The following is a 19581-nucleotide window of genomic DNA, read 5'->3' as shown; positions in this document are numbered from 1 at the left end:
CATCACATGTAATTTATATGATTATTATTGGTAAATTAATGTAAAAGTCACCCCCATTTCAGGATTTTATGCAGTGAAAACCTAACTACAACACTAGAGGGCGCCATAACTTATCATGATGATATTAGTGTGGTACGGTATATCATGACACAGTTCCTGCAGGATTTTTGTGCCAAAATTGTTTTTTTTTTTTGGATTCACTTGGGTCCAATATATCACGAAATGATAGGGTTCCAATTTTCCCCACCCTCACCCCTGAGGGGGGGTCACCTATATCGAGACCCACTAAAATCAGGAGTATTAGTAATTTTGCGCCCGGTTAAACAATGAATTATTTTATGGTATTTTATCATCCCTAGACAGCTAAAATGCCTATATCTGAAGGCTTCAAGTTGGACGAGCATCCTACCAACCATATCCCCTACTCCCCCCCCCCCAACTGACTAGCATACAACTTTCACTATTCGGCCACTCGTTCTAGAGTACAATTTACGATTAAAGGACTTCTATTCGAATTGTCAATTATGTACTTCTCGGCTAATTTCCAATTACTGATAGACAGAAAAAACACATAAAATATAATTTTAGCCCCCCCACACACACACGCACACGCACATATGCACATATTCATTATTGAAATAACATGTGATGTTTAGAGAACTTCCGAACTTACATTGTTTTTCAACAGTTGTTAGTACTAATTGACCTCAGGAATAATCTACCAAAATCTGCATCAGGGAAAGTGGTTATTTTCAAGATAGTATCCAAGATGGCCACCATTCACTTAAAATTAATGAATACGACTCACTCATTATCCACCCTAGAATCCTAATTAGTTTCATACTCCATGGTCTAGGAGTTAAAATAATTTGTTGACACAGGGTAGAGTGAATATAAGGACCCCAGGATACCTGGAAAATATAAGATGGCATCAAAAAAGCCTGCCGTGTGCTAAAAATCCGCAATTTGGTTTTGATTCAATGATTTTAAGGGTGAAGTAGTAAATTGGAAAAAAGTTACAAGGACAGTGAGTGGTCTGGTGGGTCCAAAAATCCATGATGGCTTCAAAAAAAATTATTCTGAAATGGCTGCTAAAATTAAAGCAGACATAGCTGATTTCATATCGTCCATGGAAATGTGATTTCGATGTTTAATTTTAAACCACTGGTTTGGGTTAAGTAATATATAAGGATAAGTTACAAGGACAGTCAGTGGTCTGGTATGTCCAAAAATCAAAGATGAATTCCAAAAAATGATCTTAAAATGGCTGCTGATACTTAAAGCGGACAAAGTTCATTTCATATCGGCCTGGGAGATATCAGGTGGGTGTTTCATAAAGCTGTTCGTAAGATAAGACGACTTTAAGAACGACTGGTGATCCTTTCTTTTGGTAAATGGTATACACCATAGGGGATGGTTTAGCGCGTAAGAAAGGATCACCAGTCGTTCTTAAAGTCACTCTTAACTTACGAACAGCTTTATGAAACGGCCCCCAGTTTGGTGTCTAAACCAATGGTTTCAAGGGTCAAATAAGACATTTGGATAAGTAAATAAGGGCTGTCAGTGGTCTGCTACATTGTATGTCAAACAATGCGATGTGGCCTCCAAAATGCAGGGTCTATTAAATTGACTGTGCTTCTTAAAAGTAGACAGAGTTCATTAGAAATGCACATTGTGGATTTGATTTGGTGTCTACACTAGAGTTTAAAGGATCAAGTATTGTTTCAAGTTGAAAGAACAGTCGGATGTCAAGTTTATCAAAAATCCAAGATTGCTTAAATGACTGCTATTACTTTAAAAGTGGATATAGAACATTAAACATACACCTGGGGATATTATTTTGGTGTCTACACTAGTATTTCAAGAGTTGAAATTAAAAATACATATTAAGGACTGGCTACAATGACTATGCAGTTATACATTTTGCCGTAAAAACCAAGTGGGCTTTAAAAAAATGGGTTCCAAAATGACGACTGTTACTTAAAAGTGGAGACATTATTCAAACAATACCAACCTGTGAGAAATATTTTGGTGCCTACACTTATATGTATGGGATAAGTTATCATATTGATTCATGAGTTTGTAATAGCACCCACTTGATGATTTTTTTAATCTACCATGGATTTTAGACAAAATGGAAAACTAAATATCCTTGTTATTTGTTGAATTCATTATCTAACCCTTTATACCACCATGTATACATCCAAATTATTCCTCACATATTAATATTGTATAAACTCTGACCATTATTAATGAGTTTTAGGAATCATTTGAGATGCCATTTTGAAAACTTTCTTGGATTTTTAGGCAAAATGGACAAGTGCATATCTTTGTAACTAATCGAAAGTATTATTATAATCATGAAACCATTGAGTGGACACCAAAATCATATGTCCTTGGTGAATTTTAAATGAACGATGTCCATTTTTAAGTAACAGCATTCACTTTAGACTCAGATTTCTTCACGACATCTTGGATTTTCCGACATAGACCAATGACTGTCCTTGTTATGATATGGTAATATTAATAATATAGGTATATTTACCTAGGGAAGCCACTTCTGTTCTAAAAACTGTTCTCCCAGCGGGCCTTGCCATTATTATTACCCCTTAGATGGGCTGCCTAGGCGCTTTAGCATTCAAGGAATTCCTTCGCGCATTCAGGGAATTTCTACCGGGTACCCATTTACCTCACCTGGGTTGAGTGCATCACAATGTTGATAAATTTCTTGCAGAATGAAACTATGCCATGGCTGGGATTCGAACCCACGACCCTTTCAAAGTCAAAAGACCAATCCACTGGGCCACAACACTCGACCGGTTGTAACTAATTTTCTGACTTAAAAATCATGGTTTAAACATGAAACCATATTCTTGATGGATATTACATGTCCACTTGTAAATAACAGTGGCTATTTTATACTCTATTGTTTAACATACTCGACCAACGACTATCCTTGTAACTTATTCTAATGTATTATTAGACTCACTTTTCCATGGTAGTCACACACATTCATATTCCCGGATATTGAACAAACTATATCGGTTTTCCAAGCAGCAACAGCAATTTCAAACTCCATTTTTGGAAGCCATCTTGGATTTTTTAACATACCGGACCACCGACTGTCCCGGTATGTTGAGTCCAAGATGGCCTCCAAAAGTTAAATAAATAAAGGAAACGGTATTCTTGTCCCAATTATGATCGTTGAAACCATTGTCTAGACACCGATTCCATCTATCTCAGGTATATAAAATGTGCTATGTCCATTTAAAGTATCAACAGCCATTTTAAACTCCATTTTTGGAAGCCATCTTGGATTTCTGGGTCCTTGTAACTTTTCCCGATATACTTCTTCACCCTTAAAAATCTTTGAATAGAAACCAAATTAAGGTCACTTAAGTAACAAAAAGAAAGTCCAGGATTTTTTTATTTAGCCCAAGGCAGCCATTTTGCCCCCCCCCCGTGGGGGGGGAGAATCAAAACAAATTAGATGCCCATACTATGAATCGACATTGGAAATAATTGCTCTTGAAATGTGTCAGCTTTCAAATTTATTGATAAAATTACAGTGCCTAGAATTAGATTTTTTTAGGGAAGTGCTTATCATAAGTTATGGCGCCCTCTAGTGTTGTAGTAAGGTTTTCACTGCATAAAATCCTGAAATGGGGATGATTTTTACATCAATTGACCAAAAATAATGATATACATTACATGTGATATATTCCTCTGTTGTTGGATTGTATAACAAGACATATTCATTTCATTTTGTAATCCTTTTGTCCTAATTTTAGTGCCAAAAAGGGAAAAATAATATTTTGGGGGCAATATTTTACAATTTTGGGGCATTTTTCGTAAAGTCCGCCCCCGTATGGTAAAAGTTAAAAAACATTGACATCACAACATCATCAAATATTCATTCTCATACACCTCAGACAACTTTAAAATATAATTGGCAAAGAAAAGTGAGAAATAAGGTTGAAAACAATGGATTATCCTATTGGGCTTTGTACAGGCCAATATGGCGCCAAAAAGGACCCCCCACAAAGGGAAGGAGGGGTCTGAAAATTTGACCCCCATCGTTTTTGGTCTAAGGGGACCCTATTGAAGGCAAAACAACCAAAAAATCAATTTTGGAACGCTAGTCCTACGGGAGCTGTGTCAGTGACATACCGTACCACACTATAAGCTAAAGAAGGAAAATTTAATGCTAAAACAGGATATTAAAAAAGGAACAACAACATAAATATTTGAGCAAATAAGTAGATTTGGAAATGAATTTTGACCGCATAATACAAAAATTATTGCAAAGATAATGTGAAGATTAAGAGGAAGTCTGCTGATAAGCAAGAAGTCCAATCATCATGTTTATCATTTGATGACATTTTGGGGCAAGCCTCTTTTTTAACCCCTGACAAAAACATTCCGTGTTCGCTCAAGCGTGAACGAAACTAATTTTTTTAATAACATTTGAAGGATAAGACCCCAGAGCATCTTTTGACACCAAAATATAGAGATCATAATTTGAAACAAAAATTTTATAGACTTTTCAAATCTGTCCCGTTTTTTTATACGCACTGTATTATATTATAATTGTGTTATTGTATATTACATAGGAAACATTTATTTTTTTTCATACCGTTATGAAACATAATTTGCTCAGGGACTATGTCTTCATTGTTCTTAGTGTTCCCAATGTCTGTTTAACGAGAAATATAATCCTCTTGTAGTAAACCCTCCCGTTTTCAATTCAATATACCCGGGCAATATACACCAAATATATTTCCTCGTACTTCGAGTTATTATTGTTTTATTTAGTGACAGATGATTCTTTTTCATGACTACTTTAAGTTAATGCCCCATGTTAAGGTCTCAATATATATGAAACATTTCCTGTCCGTGCTTACGTTCGCATTAGTGGACTGGTGAGATATGTCTGCTCCTCATGAAAATTACTCAAATCAGTCCTTAAAATTCCCTTTTTCCGATCTGATGTCACAAATTTTCAGCTCGCGCTTCGCGCTCGCATCCTTTGGTTAGTGAAATACCTATGGTCTGAGTGAATTCCTACAAACAAATACCACCAATTTGGTTCATTCCTTAAAATTGTTGAAATTAGAAGACATCAACAAACTTCAACAATGTCATTTTCTCTACAGGTGTTTAGATTCTAAAATTCCACAAAAATTTCGTGATTCATTTACACATGTTTCCAAAATACTTCATTTTGATACCCGCTCAAATAATCAAATATTCATTCCCAAACATAGAAAAAAATCTTCCAACACAACATTCGTTATACTGGCCCCAAAATATGGAACAAAATTACGGATTACATAAAAAAAAATCTCTATCGACAACCAGCTTTTAAGTATGAGATGAAAAAATTGCTTCTGTCGTTTTATATATAAATATTTCCCATCTTACGTTTCCTTTTTACTTTAAACATGATAACATGAACCATGGACAATTGTTGTTGCGGCATTTATATCCCCCCACTGATATTTTGTTTAGCATTCTATTTTATTTAGTAATCCATGCCCGCCTCCCCACTCACGTCTCCCTCTCTTGTTCCCTTTCCTTTTCTTCTTTTCTCTGCCCTTTCCTCTGTTTTGTTTGTTTATTGTATTGTATTTATGTATATAGGCGTATCCCGCCACAAGCCTGAGCTTTTAAGGTAGACGCCTTCTTCCTTAAACCCAACATGAACATGTATATATTTATATTATTTTTCATGAATTGATTTGTGTATGAACTTGTGTTAAGAAGAAAAATATGTGATGAAATGGAAGAAAATAAATGTTTTATTTGAATTGAATTGAATTGAATAGAATAGAATGCCCCTCTTCAGGTCTTAATATTTGATTAGTGAGATGCGCATGTTAATCATAAAATGACTACTCGTTGGGTTGAATGAGCCTTTAAATAGACGTCGACGTCACCACATTATTGGTGCACGGTGTCTCGATGTCTATCACGTGATTGATTTATTGTACTTGACGAGGAAAGAAAACCACCCCAAAACAAAGGTCGTGTACTATGATGCTCTGTCAGCTTACAGAGTGAGCCAGTTATCATTTTTTTTACATTTCGTGAATTCCCAGATTGCGCACAAGACATCTTGCACGGATTGGGTTTCATATTGCTGCTGCTTAGTCGGTCTTTTGATTACTACTCTTCATATCATCTTGGATCACTTCGGTATGTACAAGGTTAGAGGTTTAATCTCAATTTCTAATTAAATTCAGACGAATTAATTAATTGAAATCATCTTTGTAACTCGAGTAGGTTGTTGTTACATAGTAAATATGAAATTTGAAAGAATAAAGTGAATAGATTCCACGAGTACTTGATAAACAAAAACAAGATATTACATAGAATATTCAATTTTCTGATTTTTTCTATTACCTTTCTCGCTTCGTATAATCTAATCTAGTTTGTACGGACTAAAAGCGTTCAAGTTCATCCTATCGTCCACCCAAAGACGATGTCATGTCTAGAGGTATAAAACATGTTCAAGCTCCATACAGGGCCGTCGCTAAAGGGGGGGGAGTGCGCCAACTACTCTGGATATCGTCGGTAAATTTGCTCGGGCGTCGAAAAAAAATGAAAGAAAGGAGGATAGAGGGAAAAAAGAAGGAGGGGGAAAAAGAAGGAGGGAAAAAAGAAGGAAGGGAAAAAGAAGGAAGAACAAAGAAATGGGAGAAAAAACTGAAAAAGGGAAAGAGAAAAACAAAAGAGAAAAACAAAAAGAAAAGCAGGTGCTGTTGGACCGATGCCTGTCGGAAAATGATAAACTGTCGGGTCACCTATGGCTGTCCCAACGGCTTCATCTACCGAAAGTGATTAGAATTTACCGAATTTTGGTCCTAATCGCCTAAAAAATGAACACGCGCTTGTACCGATAGTGATTGAAATTGCCTGGTTGTAGGTCTAAATCGCCAAGAATCCACGGGTTGCCATTCAAGATGAGCTCATGAGTGTTCAATATGACGTCATAGCAGCCCACGCTCTCATTGGATGATTTTCACCGACCAGTTTTTTGTCGGGATACTGGTAAAAACAACAAAATAACAAAGAAATTCGGCCCGGATGTCAAGAGGCCCTGTCTCGCGGCGCTCTGCTTCGCTCTCTCCCTTGCTTCGCCATGTTCGCTCGGAAAGCAGCCGACAGGGCTTCGACAAGAGGCTAGGTCTGGCCTAGCCTGGACTGAATGTTTTCAAACTGCAGTCAAACCTGTAGGTGGTGCAGTGGCGGATCCAGGGGGTGGGGGCACAGGGGGCGCACGCCCCCCCCCCAATATTTCAGCAGCGCTAAAAAAAAAGAAAAGTAAAAGAAAGAAAAGGCAGCGCTTAACAAATCAAAATAAAGGAAAGAAAAGAAAAGGCGCCGCTTGAAAAAATTATACACTGATATAATATTAGCAACAGTATAAAGGAAGGACTATCCCCCAGAAAAACACATACTTATCATCTTCCTTATCTTTTCTTTTAACTACCCTTTTTCCAACAACTTCGCCGGTTAAAAATAATCAGTAGTGCACTGCCTGCATATAACTGGCGCCAATCAAGAGTAATCAGCGCCACCTAAATCTAAATCTGCACCCGACAAGAATGATCAGCGCCATTTGGTTATAAATCGGCGCCAGTCAAGAAAAATCGGCGCTGCCAGAGTCTTAACCGGCGCCGATCAAGAATAATCAGGTCCACCTAAATCTAAATCGGCGCTGGACAAGAATAATCAGCGTCCCCTGGTTCCAATAAATAGGTGCCGGTAGCATAATGAAGAAGGGCCTATTGCCAACCAAATCTAGATCGGCGCCGGTCAAGAATGATCTGCGGCACCGGGGGAGCGTTTAATGAAAGGACTAGTGGGCCGTTTTATCCGACAAGTCCTGTTTTATCCGACAGTTACCATAGTAACAATGCTTCTCAGCCAATCAAAATCAAGGAAAGTTGTCAGGTCTGACAACTTGTCGGACAGAAATGTTGATGAAACGCTCCCCAGGTTATACATTTTATTGTTGAATGGTCATAACGAATAACAAAGCTTATCGCATGCCCTTATACAGAGTGCACTGGGGCGGGGCATTTGGCCACAGATATCATGAAATTTTTAATTTGTTATTTAAAAAATCCCAGAATCATACAAAAATGTAGAGCAAATCCTTTAATTTTGATCTTATTTTCCAGTGCTTTAATAAAAAAAGGTCAGACGGTCGCCAATAGTGTATAATTACGCAGCCAGACGTATATTCATTAGACCTTAACCACTATATATCATTTTCAATCTATAAATACAGTTTGTCAATACCTTTGTTTTAACGTTTAAATGTTTACGCCACAAAATTTGATTCATTTTCATCTTCCATTAAGGTAAATATTATTCATCTAATTACTCAGGAAGTAGTTAAAAACAAAGATAACGATACCTGTAAAAATAGAGAACTATTTCCAAAGCTCTGTCTTCTAGAATCTCTTTCTGAATTCAGCTCATAAGCATTACATCCAGTTTCATCAAAGTAATTAGATAAAAATCACTTATCATTACAAATTGAATTAGATTGAGTGAAAAACATCACAATATATATATAAATACCAAATTCCGTATAGGCCTATACATCATGTACATGAAAATTGAATTATAATAATTGGTGATGTATTTCAAATGATTCATGATGTAGTATCATGTGGAGCGTTGTGGCCCAGTGGATTAGTCTTCGGACTTTGAAACAGAGGAGCGTGGGTTCGAATCCCAGCCATGGCGTAATTTCCTTCAGCAAGAAACTGATTCACAATGTGCTGCACTCAACCCAGGTGAGGTAAATGGGTACCGGTAGGAAATAATTCCTTAAAAAGCTGTGTGCGCTATGAACGCCTAGCTTAGCCGGATAATATAGGAGCGCCTTGAGCACCTAACAAGGTGGATATGAGCGCAATATAAATACCCTATATTATTATTATTATCATATCGTATATATATATATATATAGTGTGATGATAAGTTTACTTCTACCAATCCCTGTTGAGTTGTGAATATTAAACATAATGGCCCGAATTCACAAAGGTGGATTCGGCAAAATCCACGGATTAATCCACGGATTTTGTTGAGTCCACTGTCCATGGATTCGCTTTTGTGATTCACAAAGGTAGACTCGACCGAATCCACGAATTCTACCAAGTCTATTACGTCACGATTTCGAGTCAACTGTTTGGGGTGGTCTGAAACAGTGGACTCCACAGAATCCGTGGATTCTAGGCGTAATTGGCCAATCACAGCGCAGCATTTGGGTACATTATTGTGCAAACAGCTATCGCTGGGCGATACTTTTGCAGCAAAATTTAAAGTGGAAGAATGGACGTGAAAGTGGTGGAAAAAATGCATGCTGCACCGAGCTCCGAGAAAATTGTGAGTGATTTGACATATTGTTTTGATGAGCAATATTTTTGGTAACTTTTTATGCATTGATTTGTGAAGTAATGTCCGAATTCATGTCATAAAATAGGTACGATCATTAGAGTCGAGTTAGTGAAAAAAATTTTCGAGGAAATGGTTTTGTGTAGCCCCATAAGTGCATTTCTGTGTTGGTTTTTCGCGAGCTCTGTGACACGGCTAGACGTACTCGTTGACGTTTTTAGACGATTAGACACTTGACTTGTTCCCCTTTTCACTTGGTTCTTCCGAAATTTATGATTCCCCTTGTCCCTGTCGCTGGATTTTCTTAGATCTACATGGTCTATCTTACTCTAGCCTGCACGCCTGAAGGCTCCTGGAGAGTAAAAAAATCAGTTCTACGGTGCACTCAGTCTCAGAATCAGATTCAGAACTGACACTGACAGAAGTTCAGTTGGTACTATGCAGGGTCATGATGGTCATGAGTAAGCCTACGGGCCGGCTATGACTTATTTTTACTCTCCAGGAACCTCCAGGCTAGTCTTTTCAGCAATTTGGAAGATTTCATTTGAGATGATGAATCGTTTCAAAGAAAATAAATTTGGGAGAGCAGTCATGTATTTTTATTTTAGCAAAGAAAAAAAATGGGCGTTTTCAGAGATGGAATAGGCCTAGGGCAGTAGGGGATATCCTTACAGAGATGAGACAATTTTCAGAATACAGATTTTAAGAGAATTTTCTCAAACTGTTATGTCAATGACCGATGTCGTGATGACTGAATATCATTCTAGTCTCATGCTCATCTTTCTAAGTAATGACTATTTTCTTTGCCATTGAAACTTAACCATGTCAATTTCATTTTCTATGCAGAAAAAAATGGCAGAAATTCACCGTGCTCATTTAATGCATCTTGATGGTGTCAACAGGCTCAGAGAGGTAAGCTTTGTTTCGATTGAACAATAAACCGATGCAGTGTTTATTGCAAAATATTTCCCTTTTTTATTACTGACAAAATTATGACTTGTTTCTATATGGAGGAGATACTGGTTGAAGCACTAGTGATGAAACCAACATGGCAAATTTTCGTTCCTACTTGCACAAGCAGTGACAATTTTCAAGATTGAAAAATGGATGGAGTCAAAATGAATGAAAGGAGTACAGCAATTAAAACAGCAGATTATTTGAAACATTTGACTTGATGTATGCAATTTATATTACTGTAAAAACAAATTAGGAAAAGAAAAACAAACTTAATCCTAAATAGACTGGGCTATTTTCATACTGCACCTAAGAAGACGGGGGGGGGGGGGCTGAATGTAGCAAATCTTACCTATTTTTCAGGGAATCTTGAATTATTGTTTTTTCATGTTTGTCTACTCTAATTCTTTTTCCATGTATACACAGATAGCCAACAGGCCCAGACCCTGACGGGATTACAGGAATGAATGAATCCTTTTGAGTTGAACATGGATGAAGCCTATCGAATGCGGTATCGCTTCTCAAAAGAGACTGCATGCACTCCATCTCATCAACTTGCTGGAGGGTGATCTGAGGAGGAATACAGAATGTAGTGAACCTCTACCTGTTGTCATAGGTGTCATAGGTGTCATCGATGGGACTCATGTCTACATAAGGAGTCCTGGTGGGGAACAAGCCCTGTACTTCCGTAAACATGTTAAAGATAAATTCCAGTTTTGGTAATGATCTCAAAATGACTTTTTACAGAATCTAATATAATGACCACCCAAGTGTGTTTTTGTATGAATAAAAAAATTTGTGTCAAAGGATTCTGGGAGAAATTGTGAAATTGCTGAGAAATCGGCAAAATAAGCGCGGATTTAGTCACTTCCGTCGGGTCTTTATTCCAGCAATGATAATACACTGTCCCACGTGTGCCTATCTGTGTTGTTGATCTTCAGTGTGAACGTTTTTCAGAGTAGATTTCAAGATTTCACGTTCAGTGTATGTAACTGTACCAGATCTAGATCCTCGATGATATTATGACAATTAAGCCTGGTTTTACAGACTTTCTCATGAAATCAGTGTTTACTGCAACTACTTGCATTTCTCTTTAACCGGGAGAACAGGTATTCCGTCAGTGTGCAGATTGCATTTTTAATATAAATGTATACTCTGTTATGCCAGTCTGAACTTTTGGGAAAGGGTCGATAATGTGACTTGTACTCCTATCATTTCAATATCACTAAAGTATAATAGCGGTCATTGAACTTTAGATTGTTTTATTTAGCACCGTCTCCTTGTAATGTACTGTACAGTACTTATTTGTCCTTTAAATATGCTCTTGAGCATTTTCCTTACAAATTTATTTATCTAGATATTAGACGCTACAGACTAAGAATTTAAGTGAGTCTTTCGATAATTGTGTTTGATATATCAACATATATACAAAATCTTATAATTCCATCGTATTTCTTTAAGTTAGAGAAGTGTGAAAATCATTCAAAGACCAGATCTTTCTAACTAGGTTTAATTTGAAAATGAATACTCACTTTCTTACTGTCATGCTCTTGTATTTTTCAATTGATAATGCCGAAGTCATATATCAATATTCAATAAATACTTAATCATCATACAGAGTGAAGAATATAAGTACATTAATAACATAAATATAATATAGTATTACCCTTATCTGACGTCTGAGCTGGACCTTTAAAATGTATTGCCCTAGTTTTCATGAATATTGATAATGAGTCAGGTACTGCATACTATATTTGTTTTTCTTGGTCTTTCTAGTACAATGTCATCCATTGCAACACAATTCCTAATTTATGAATAGATATGTCTCTATACAGTTTTTATGATATCAATATTCAAATGAATTCTTAAAACCACATCAACAAATCAAGAACTTCTGTTATTTCTTCATCTATGAGTATTTAATATAATCTGCAGTACAGGGGCCCGTTGCAGCGCAACTTGATTTTCAACCAATCAACAGCGCGCATTTTGGACTTGCGATTGATTTTTTTACTTGCGTTTAAACGCAACTCTTTCTGCAACGGACCCCTGTTGATACAATATAAACCCCTCAATTTTTTTTTGTAAATCTGTGTTTAGCAACTTATTTTTCCCAACTCCCAATTTTACGTAATGCATATTTAATATCATTGTTTTTTCAATGAAATTTGTTGGGGACTCTTCTGATCATAAGCAGCATAGAATAAATACATTTAAACCAGCAAAACTAAAAATAATCATACATTTATGATTTTTGGTTGAAACATAATTTGCATTGATTTTGTACACGAAATCACGCTTTTGAGCAATTTTTGGTCTGACATAATGTTACGTAATTTCGGAACCGCATACCCGGGTGAAATGGTATTCCATGATAGTATGATGTATATAAATTTTTGAAAAATAATTTTTACATGCATATCACTTGACTTGCAGAAAAATTAATTTTAACAGTCATAATCTATGTAATCATAGTTAAATAATCATGTAAAGTGTGGTTATTCATGTGTGGAAAATGTGACAAAATAATATATTAAATTGTTGTCTGTTATCAAATTGAATTGATTGTGCTTTGAATTATTCCAGATGTTATTCCCATTGATAAGGGTGATCATGGTGACGACATGTTTTTTGTGTGTGTCAAAGTCAAATATAATGCTGTGATATTTTAGATTAGGTGATGATGTTTAAGTATAAAGCATTGGAATGTCTGAAAACGTTATTCATGATTTAAAGATGGATCCAGTGGTGCTTTAGTGGTGTGGAATTGGTTGCTGTAAAAAGGATTGTGATTAGTTTCTCAGTTACATATCTTATCCTGTCTATCTGAGATTAACTCGATTAAATAATGGATTTCTGCTTTTTGCCACTTCAGGGCCATGGTTGATCAGGTGCAGCTAGCTGATGATGTGCTTTTATTTTGTTTGTGTGTGTGTGTGCAAAGATACACAACAATCAATGCCAGCAAACAATTCTGGGGGGGGGGGGGTACCAGCAAACATTTTTGTAGAATAATATTTTTGGTATATTGTGTTTATGCATGCTGCAGATGTTTGTTTTCATGACACTGAGCATGCGCAGTGCAGTCTCAAAAAGGGGAAGTCCCTAAAATTGATTGAAAATCCATGGTTGAATCCGTTGATTTAGTTGAGTCCACGGTTGAATGCATGGACTCAACCGTGAGTCTGGTAGAATCCGTGGATTTTTGAGTCCACTGTTGGTGAATCACAAACTGCAGAATCCGTGGATTTTCCAGAATCCATGGACTCAAAAGTCCACGGATTCTAAAATCCGTGAATTTGTGAATTCGGGCCAAAGAGATGAGGCTAGGCCAACTCAACAGATGACGCAGGACACCATGATTTGCTTTAGCTTTCGTCTTTTATTTTATTTATTTATTAAAATATCTTTATACAGGATAACAGGCTCAGATTAACTGTTTTTCAGCCTGGTCCTGTTAACTTAAAATAACAATATATACATAATAGATAAAAAAGTAACATTGGGTTCTGTAATGAGTGAGTTCAATAACATTTAAATCAGAATTATTACAAATACAAAATTGTTCAAAGATGACATACACTACCAGTCACAATTCCCAGACGCACCACTATACCTGCCACAGCCAAAGAACAATAAAATCCGGCCGAATCAGGCAATAGTGATTAAAATATATTCATTTTTTTATTTTGAATTGATGAAATGGGAAAACTATCCTGTAGACAATACAATACTTGCGAAATATAAATTAAGATGTATGGTATCATTGACATATTAAATACAAATAAAACAAAATTTATAAAGGAAACTAAGAATCTAATCATCATTGAGCATAGCATACTAGTCTTCACAACAAAATTTTACAAAATAAATATCGCCAAGCTAAGTAATGGAATCTTACTTGCTAAATGCACGAATTATATTACATAAAAAGCATTCGTTCAAACATATTTAATATCCCAAATCATTAACACAAAAAGAAGAGAAATAAAATGAAATGGAACAGAAAGCATCAAATATTAATTATTGAAATAAAGCTTTTTAGAAATCAATTTAAATGTTTCGATAGTTTGTGCATTTTAAATATTATGGGGTATGTCGTTCCATCGTTTGGCACGGGAAAATCTGAAAGCTTGTTTGAAAATTGAAAGGTTAACAACGGCTGCAACTACGTTAAGGCTATCATTATTTCTTGTATGGTAATTATGTCGGTCACAGACCAATTCAATGTCATTACAAAGTTGGGGATTACATATGTGTGGCAAGAAAATATTCTTTTCGTTCATAGGTTTTTGCAAGTGTTTTAAGAGAATATTTTGATCAAAGTATCCAGTTATGTAACGTGCGGCTCTTTTTTGCAATCTATAAATTTTGCTTTTGTTTTTATCAGTAGTATTTCCCCAAATAGGTAATCCATAATCGATGCAAGGTTGTATTGTAAATTTATAAAGAGTATAAAGGGAACGGATCTTTTATCCGATGGATTTGCATAAGTTATTGACGTGAATGTCCCATTTAAGATTTTCATGTATTAAAAGACCTAAATAACGAATTGACTTAACTTGCTCAATTTCAGTCCCATCAATAAAATTTTTCATAACATCATGGAAGCGTATTTAAAAAAAACATACATTTTGTTTTGTCGACATTATCTTTAAATGGTTAAGTTTATACCATTCATTAAGGGAATCCATATTTGATTGCAATTTTGAAGTTATTGTCTCAACATCTTTACCAGTCTCAAATATAATAACATCATCAGCATAAATTGCTATAACACCAGATTTAATTGATTGTGATATATCATTTATAAACAGCAAGAAAAGCGTGTGAGCAAGAACTCCCCCTTGAGGTACTCCTGTAGAAAGAAAAAACAACCTGATTTATATTTTTAAGGTAACATGTAAACCACTTAAGCATATTTCCTACTATACCATATTGTTGCATCTTAAAGAGTAGAATCTCATGATCTACACAATCGAAACATTTCGATATATCTAAAAACCAGGCTCATAATTTTTCTTTTTCATTAAATGCATCAAGGAATTCATCAATGACTCTGTGGAGACACGTAGTCGTTGAGTGGTGTGGTAGGAACGCATGCTGTTCAGTATTGATGAGATTGTGTTTAAGGAGATATCGGAGCAATTGCTCTTGAATCTCCTTTTCTATTATTTTACAGATATGACTAAGTACAGATATTGGGCGATAATTTGCTTCTTCATTCCTTGCGCCTTTTCCTTTATAGATTGGAGTTGTTCTTGCCAATTTCCAGTCTTCTGGTACATCACCAAATTTTATACTTAAATTTAAAATTTTGGTTAAGGATCGATGAATATATGGTGCTGCTATTGGAAGTAATCTTGAATCAAATCCTAGTACATCAATATTACTTGTTTTGTCTAAATGAAGTAAATGTTTAAGGATTTTCTCCTCTTTTAAATATTCTACTTCAAATTTGTAAATACAGGAGGGATTTTTCCAATTTACACACACATTTTGAGGAAAAGATTGGGATACATTTTTACCAACATTGACAAAATAATCATTCATTTTATCACTATCTATACAGCAGGATGATGACTTATCATTCTTTGACTTGCCTGTAACTTGTTGCATTTCTTTCCATAATTTCTTACATTATTACTGTATTTTCTGGAGATATCACTGAAATAAGCACATTTTCTTTCGTTTTGAATTCTGTTTAAGTAATTCTTGCATTTAACAAATTCATAATGATCATCTTGAGATTTCGTTAAATGGGCTTTACTCTTTAAATGGTCACGCTTATACATGAGCTCGATGATATCCGAAGTAATCCAAGGGCAGTAACGATCTTTTACCCTTCTTTGAACGGTGCATATTTATCGCTTATTTTCAAAAATGTTTCTTTCCAATAGTTCCATAACAATGACAAAGCCTGTGAGCTATCATTAGGTAAATTGAAAATATCACTTGTTTTTATATCTTCTAAAAATTGATCTTCATCAAAATGTTTGAAATCTCGAAAGCGTCTCGATTTATGAATTTCTTTTGTATTCATTAAGTCAATCACAGTATAAATAAGATAATGATCACTCAGTGATATATTCAGTACATCAGTTTGAACATGTTTTTCTGGGATTGAGCTCAAGATGTGATCAATACAGGTTGCTGATTTGGTAGTAACTCTCGTTGGCTTAGTGACCAATTGCGTTAACAAGAATGGATTCTCTAGACAATGAACAGGATTATCATGAAGGAATTCATCAAGTTTGTAATCTACATTGTACATTCAAATCACCAAGAATAAGCAATTCCATATTCGTGTTATTTGCTTTTTCAAAGTTTTCTGTGATTTTCTCAAAATAAGTTGCATTCGTGTGTGGACGTCTATATATACAACAAATTAGTAATTTTGCAAATTTCAGGCCTTGAATTTCTAGCCAGATGGCTTCTACAGAACTGTCAATAAGATCATCTCTTTCGATGCATATTAGGGTACTCTTTCCATAGATACAAACACCGCCTCGACGGCCATCATCTCTGTCACGACGGTAGATGGAGTATCCTTGAATTTTCATAATTTCACTAGAAATTTTATTGTTCAACCATGTCTCTGATAGACATAATGCATCAATGTCCATAGTTTTCAAATGATAATTGATTTCATCGAGTTTATCAAACAAACTTCGAACATTGAGATGCGCTACTATCAATTTTTTAGAGTTTGGAGTGTTAATTGTTTTCCTTTGTTTAATTTGAAAGTGTTTCTTCTGCGCATCTTTATCGGCACAGCCTTCCTGGCCAGATTTTTAGTTGTAGTTTATATTCTTGCAAAATTTGCGTTTGTGACCAAGTTCATTACAGAGGTAGCATCTGAGTTTTTCCCCGTAGCGGCAGTTTTGGTACTTGTGATTTGTTTCTCCGCAGTAAAAGCATCCAGAGTAGTTATGGGAGGATGTGACATGCGCATAACTCATTCTGTGATTCCATAGTTTAGGTTCATTTTATACATCTATTGCAGGTTGCAGACGTGGGTTCTGCATTGTCATGGAGGTAGGATGCGGGGATGATGATGGTAAGGGATGTATTGAAGCATAGGTGGAAGATAAGGTTCTGCGATTCTCGTGCCTTGATCATCGTTTGAGATAGACCTACCTCTTTCTGAGTTGATGTGGCGGATTAGACTGTGGCGAATAATTTCACACCTTCAGGACTGAGATGTACATGTATGCCATCATTGCATAGATGCCGGGTTGACTCAATGCAGTCATTGTTGATGAAGCCCCATCCATGGGATAAGGCCATTGATTTTAGTCGAGCATTAGTATCATTCAGTTTGTTTAGAAGTTATAAGCTCTTCTTTTGATGATGGAGCTAATCGATACCGTATCCAATGAGGTGCATTAACCTTGGACTTGAAGGGCCAGGGACTCTATTTTCTTTTCAGTAGTAATCGAGTCATTCACTGCCATGTTATTTGATCCAACGTGTATGATGACCTCTTTTGGCAGTTTTTTTTTCAACCATATTCCTTGTTGGTTCAAGCAAATCTTCTATTTTTGCTCCTGGAAAGGTCTCACATTTAATTCTCTTTGTTGAGGACATCGTAGATGGGTTGAGAGGCTTTATCATTGAATCTCCTATTATTAGAACATCACATTGGATCTCCCTTCTTTCCTTCTCAGTTTTCTTTGTTAGCATGAAGTCACTTTCTTTCTTCTGCCTATAATCTGCCAATTGCTCGCAAGAACTCTTAACAATGGCGATTGTTTCTTCTACTTCATCTTCAGTGTTCTCAAGCAGTAGAGGATCGTATCTGTTGTTTACTTCGACGTTAGGGACAGGGACCTCCATGGAAGGAGATGGGCAGTAGTTAAAGGATAGACCTCATCCTATGACCATTGACCCCATGACCTTTGACCTTTACCCCCATGACCTTTGACCTGGTCAGCCATGACCTTTGATCCGTTAAGCCATGACCTTTGCCCCATGACCTTTAGCCGGTCAGCCTTTGACCATACGACCCAACGGTCATAACCCAGACTTCCGGTCAGCCATGACGTCACCATGAAACGGTGTTAGTTACGCAACCACCATGACGTCATCCCAGGAAATTACCCTTTATCCGGTATTGCACCACCGTGGCGCAATCGTCATCGTTCCTATGACAAGCCAAGTGTCCGCCAGTATATTTCGTGCAAATCAAGTCATTTCGTACACAAAATATGTTTTTATTCAGACGAAAATAATTTCGTCATGACGCTGTTTTATTTCGTATACGAAATTTATTTTTTGTCACATAAAATTAATTTCGTCTCGACGAAATGCACGAAAGAAATTTTGTCTAGACAAAATGTAATTACGTCCACAAACTTTATTTGGCGTGCCATACGAAATGAATTTTGATCAAACGAAATGGCGCACTAAATGTCCGATGTTTAATTCCGTCCAGTTCACGCCATTCCGTACACAAAATGTGTTTTTGTTCATATGAAAATCATTTCGTCATGACGCTGTTTTATTTCGTATACGAAATTTATTTTTTGTCACATAAAATTAATTTCGTCCGACGAAATCAATTTTCGTTGAGACGAAATGTAATTGCTCCACAAAATTTATTTCGTATGTACAAAATAAATTTTGATCCAACGAAATGGCGCCCAAAGTGTCCAATGGAAAATTCTGTATGCACACTTTGTTTTTTCACTCAAACGAAAATCATTTCGTCATGATGCAGTGTGATTTCGTATACGAAATTTATTCTGTGTCACCCTTAATCAATTTCGTCCACAAAATTCATTTCGTCCCGATGCGAAATTTATTCTGTCGACGAAATGATTTTGTGTCAAAACACACAAAAAAAAATTCGTCTCCCCTGTCTATTCATTTCGTTCCGATGCGATATCTATTCCGTGGACAAAATGATTTTGTGTCAAAACACAAAAAAATTTCGTCTCCTCTGTCTATTCATTTCGTTCAGATGCGATATCCCGTCGACGAAATGATTTTGTGTCAAAACACAAAAAAAATTTCGTCTCTGTCTATTCATTTCGTTCCGTTGCGAAATCATTCCGTCGACGAAATGATTTTGTGTCAAAACACAAAAAAAATTTGTCTCCTCTGTCTGCTATGGGTCGCTGATTGCCAGCGCCTGTACTAAAGCTCCGGTCGGGCCGGTCATGTAGCTGCAGCTGTTGACGAGTTGGTGAACTTGTCTTAGCTTAGATT

Source organism: Lytechinus variegatus, chromosome 4 (genome assembly GCF_018143015.1).
Source record: "Lytechinus variegatus isolate NC3 chromosome 4, Lvar_3.0, whole genome shotgun sequence".
Taxonomy (NCBI): domain Eukaryota; kingdom Metazoa; phylum Echinodermata; class Echinoidea; order Temnopleuroida; family Toxopneustidae; genus Lytechinus; species Lytechinus variegatus.
This window is presented reverse-complemented; position numbering follows the sequence as displayed.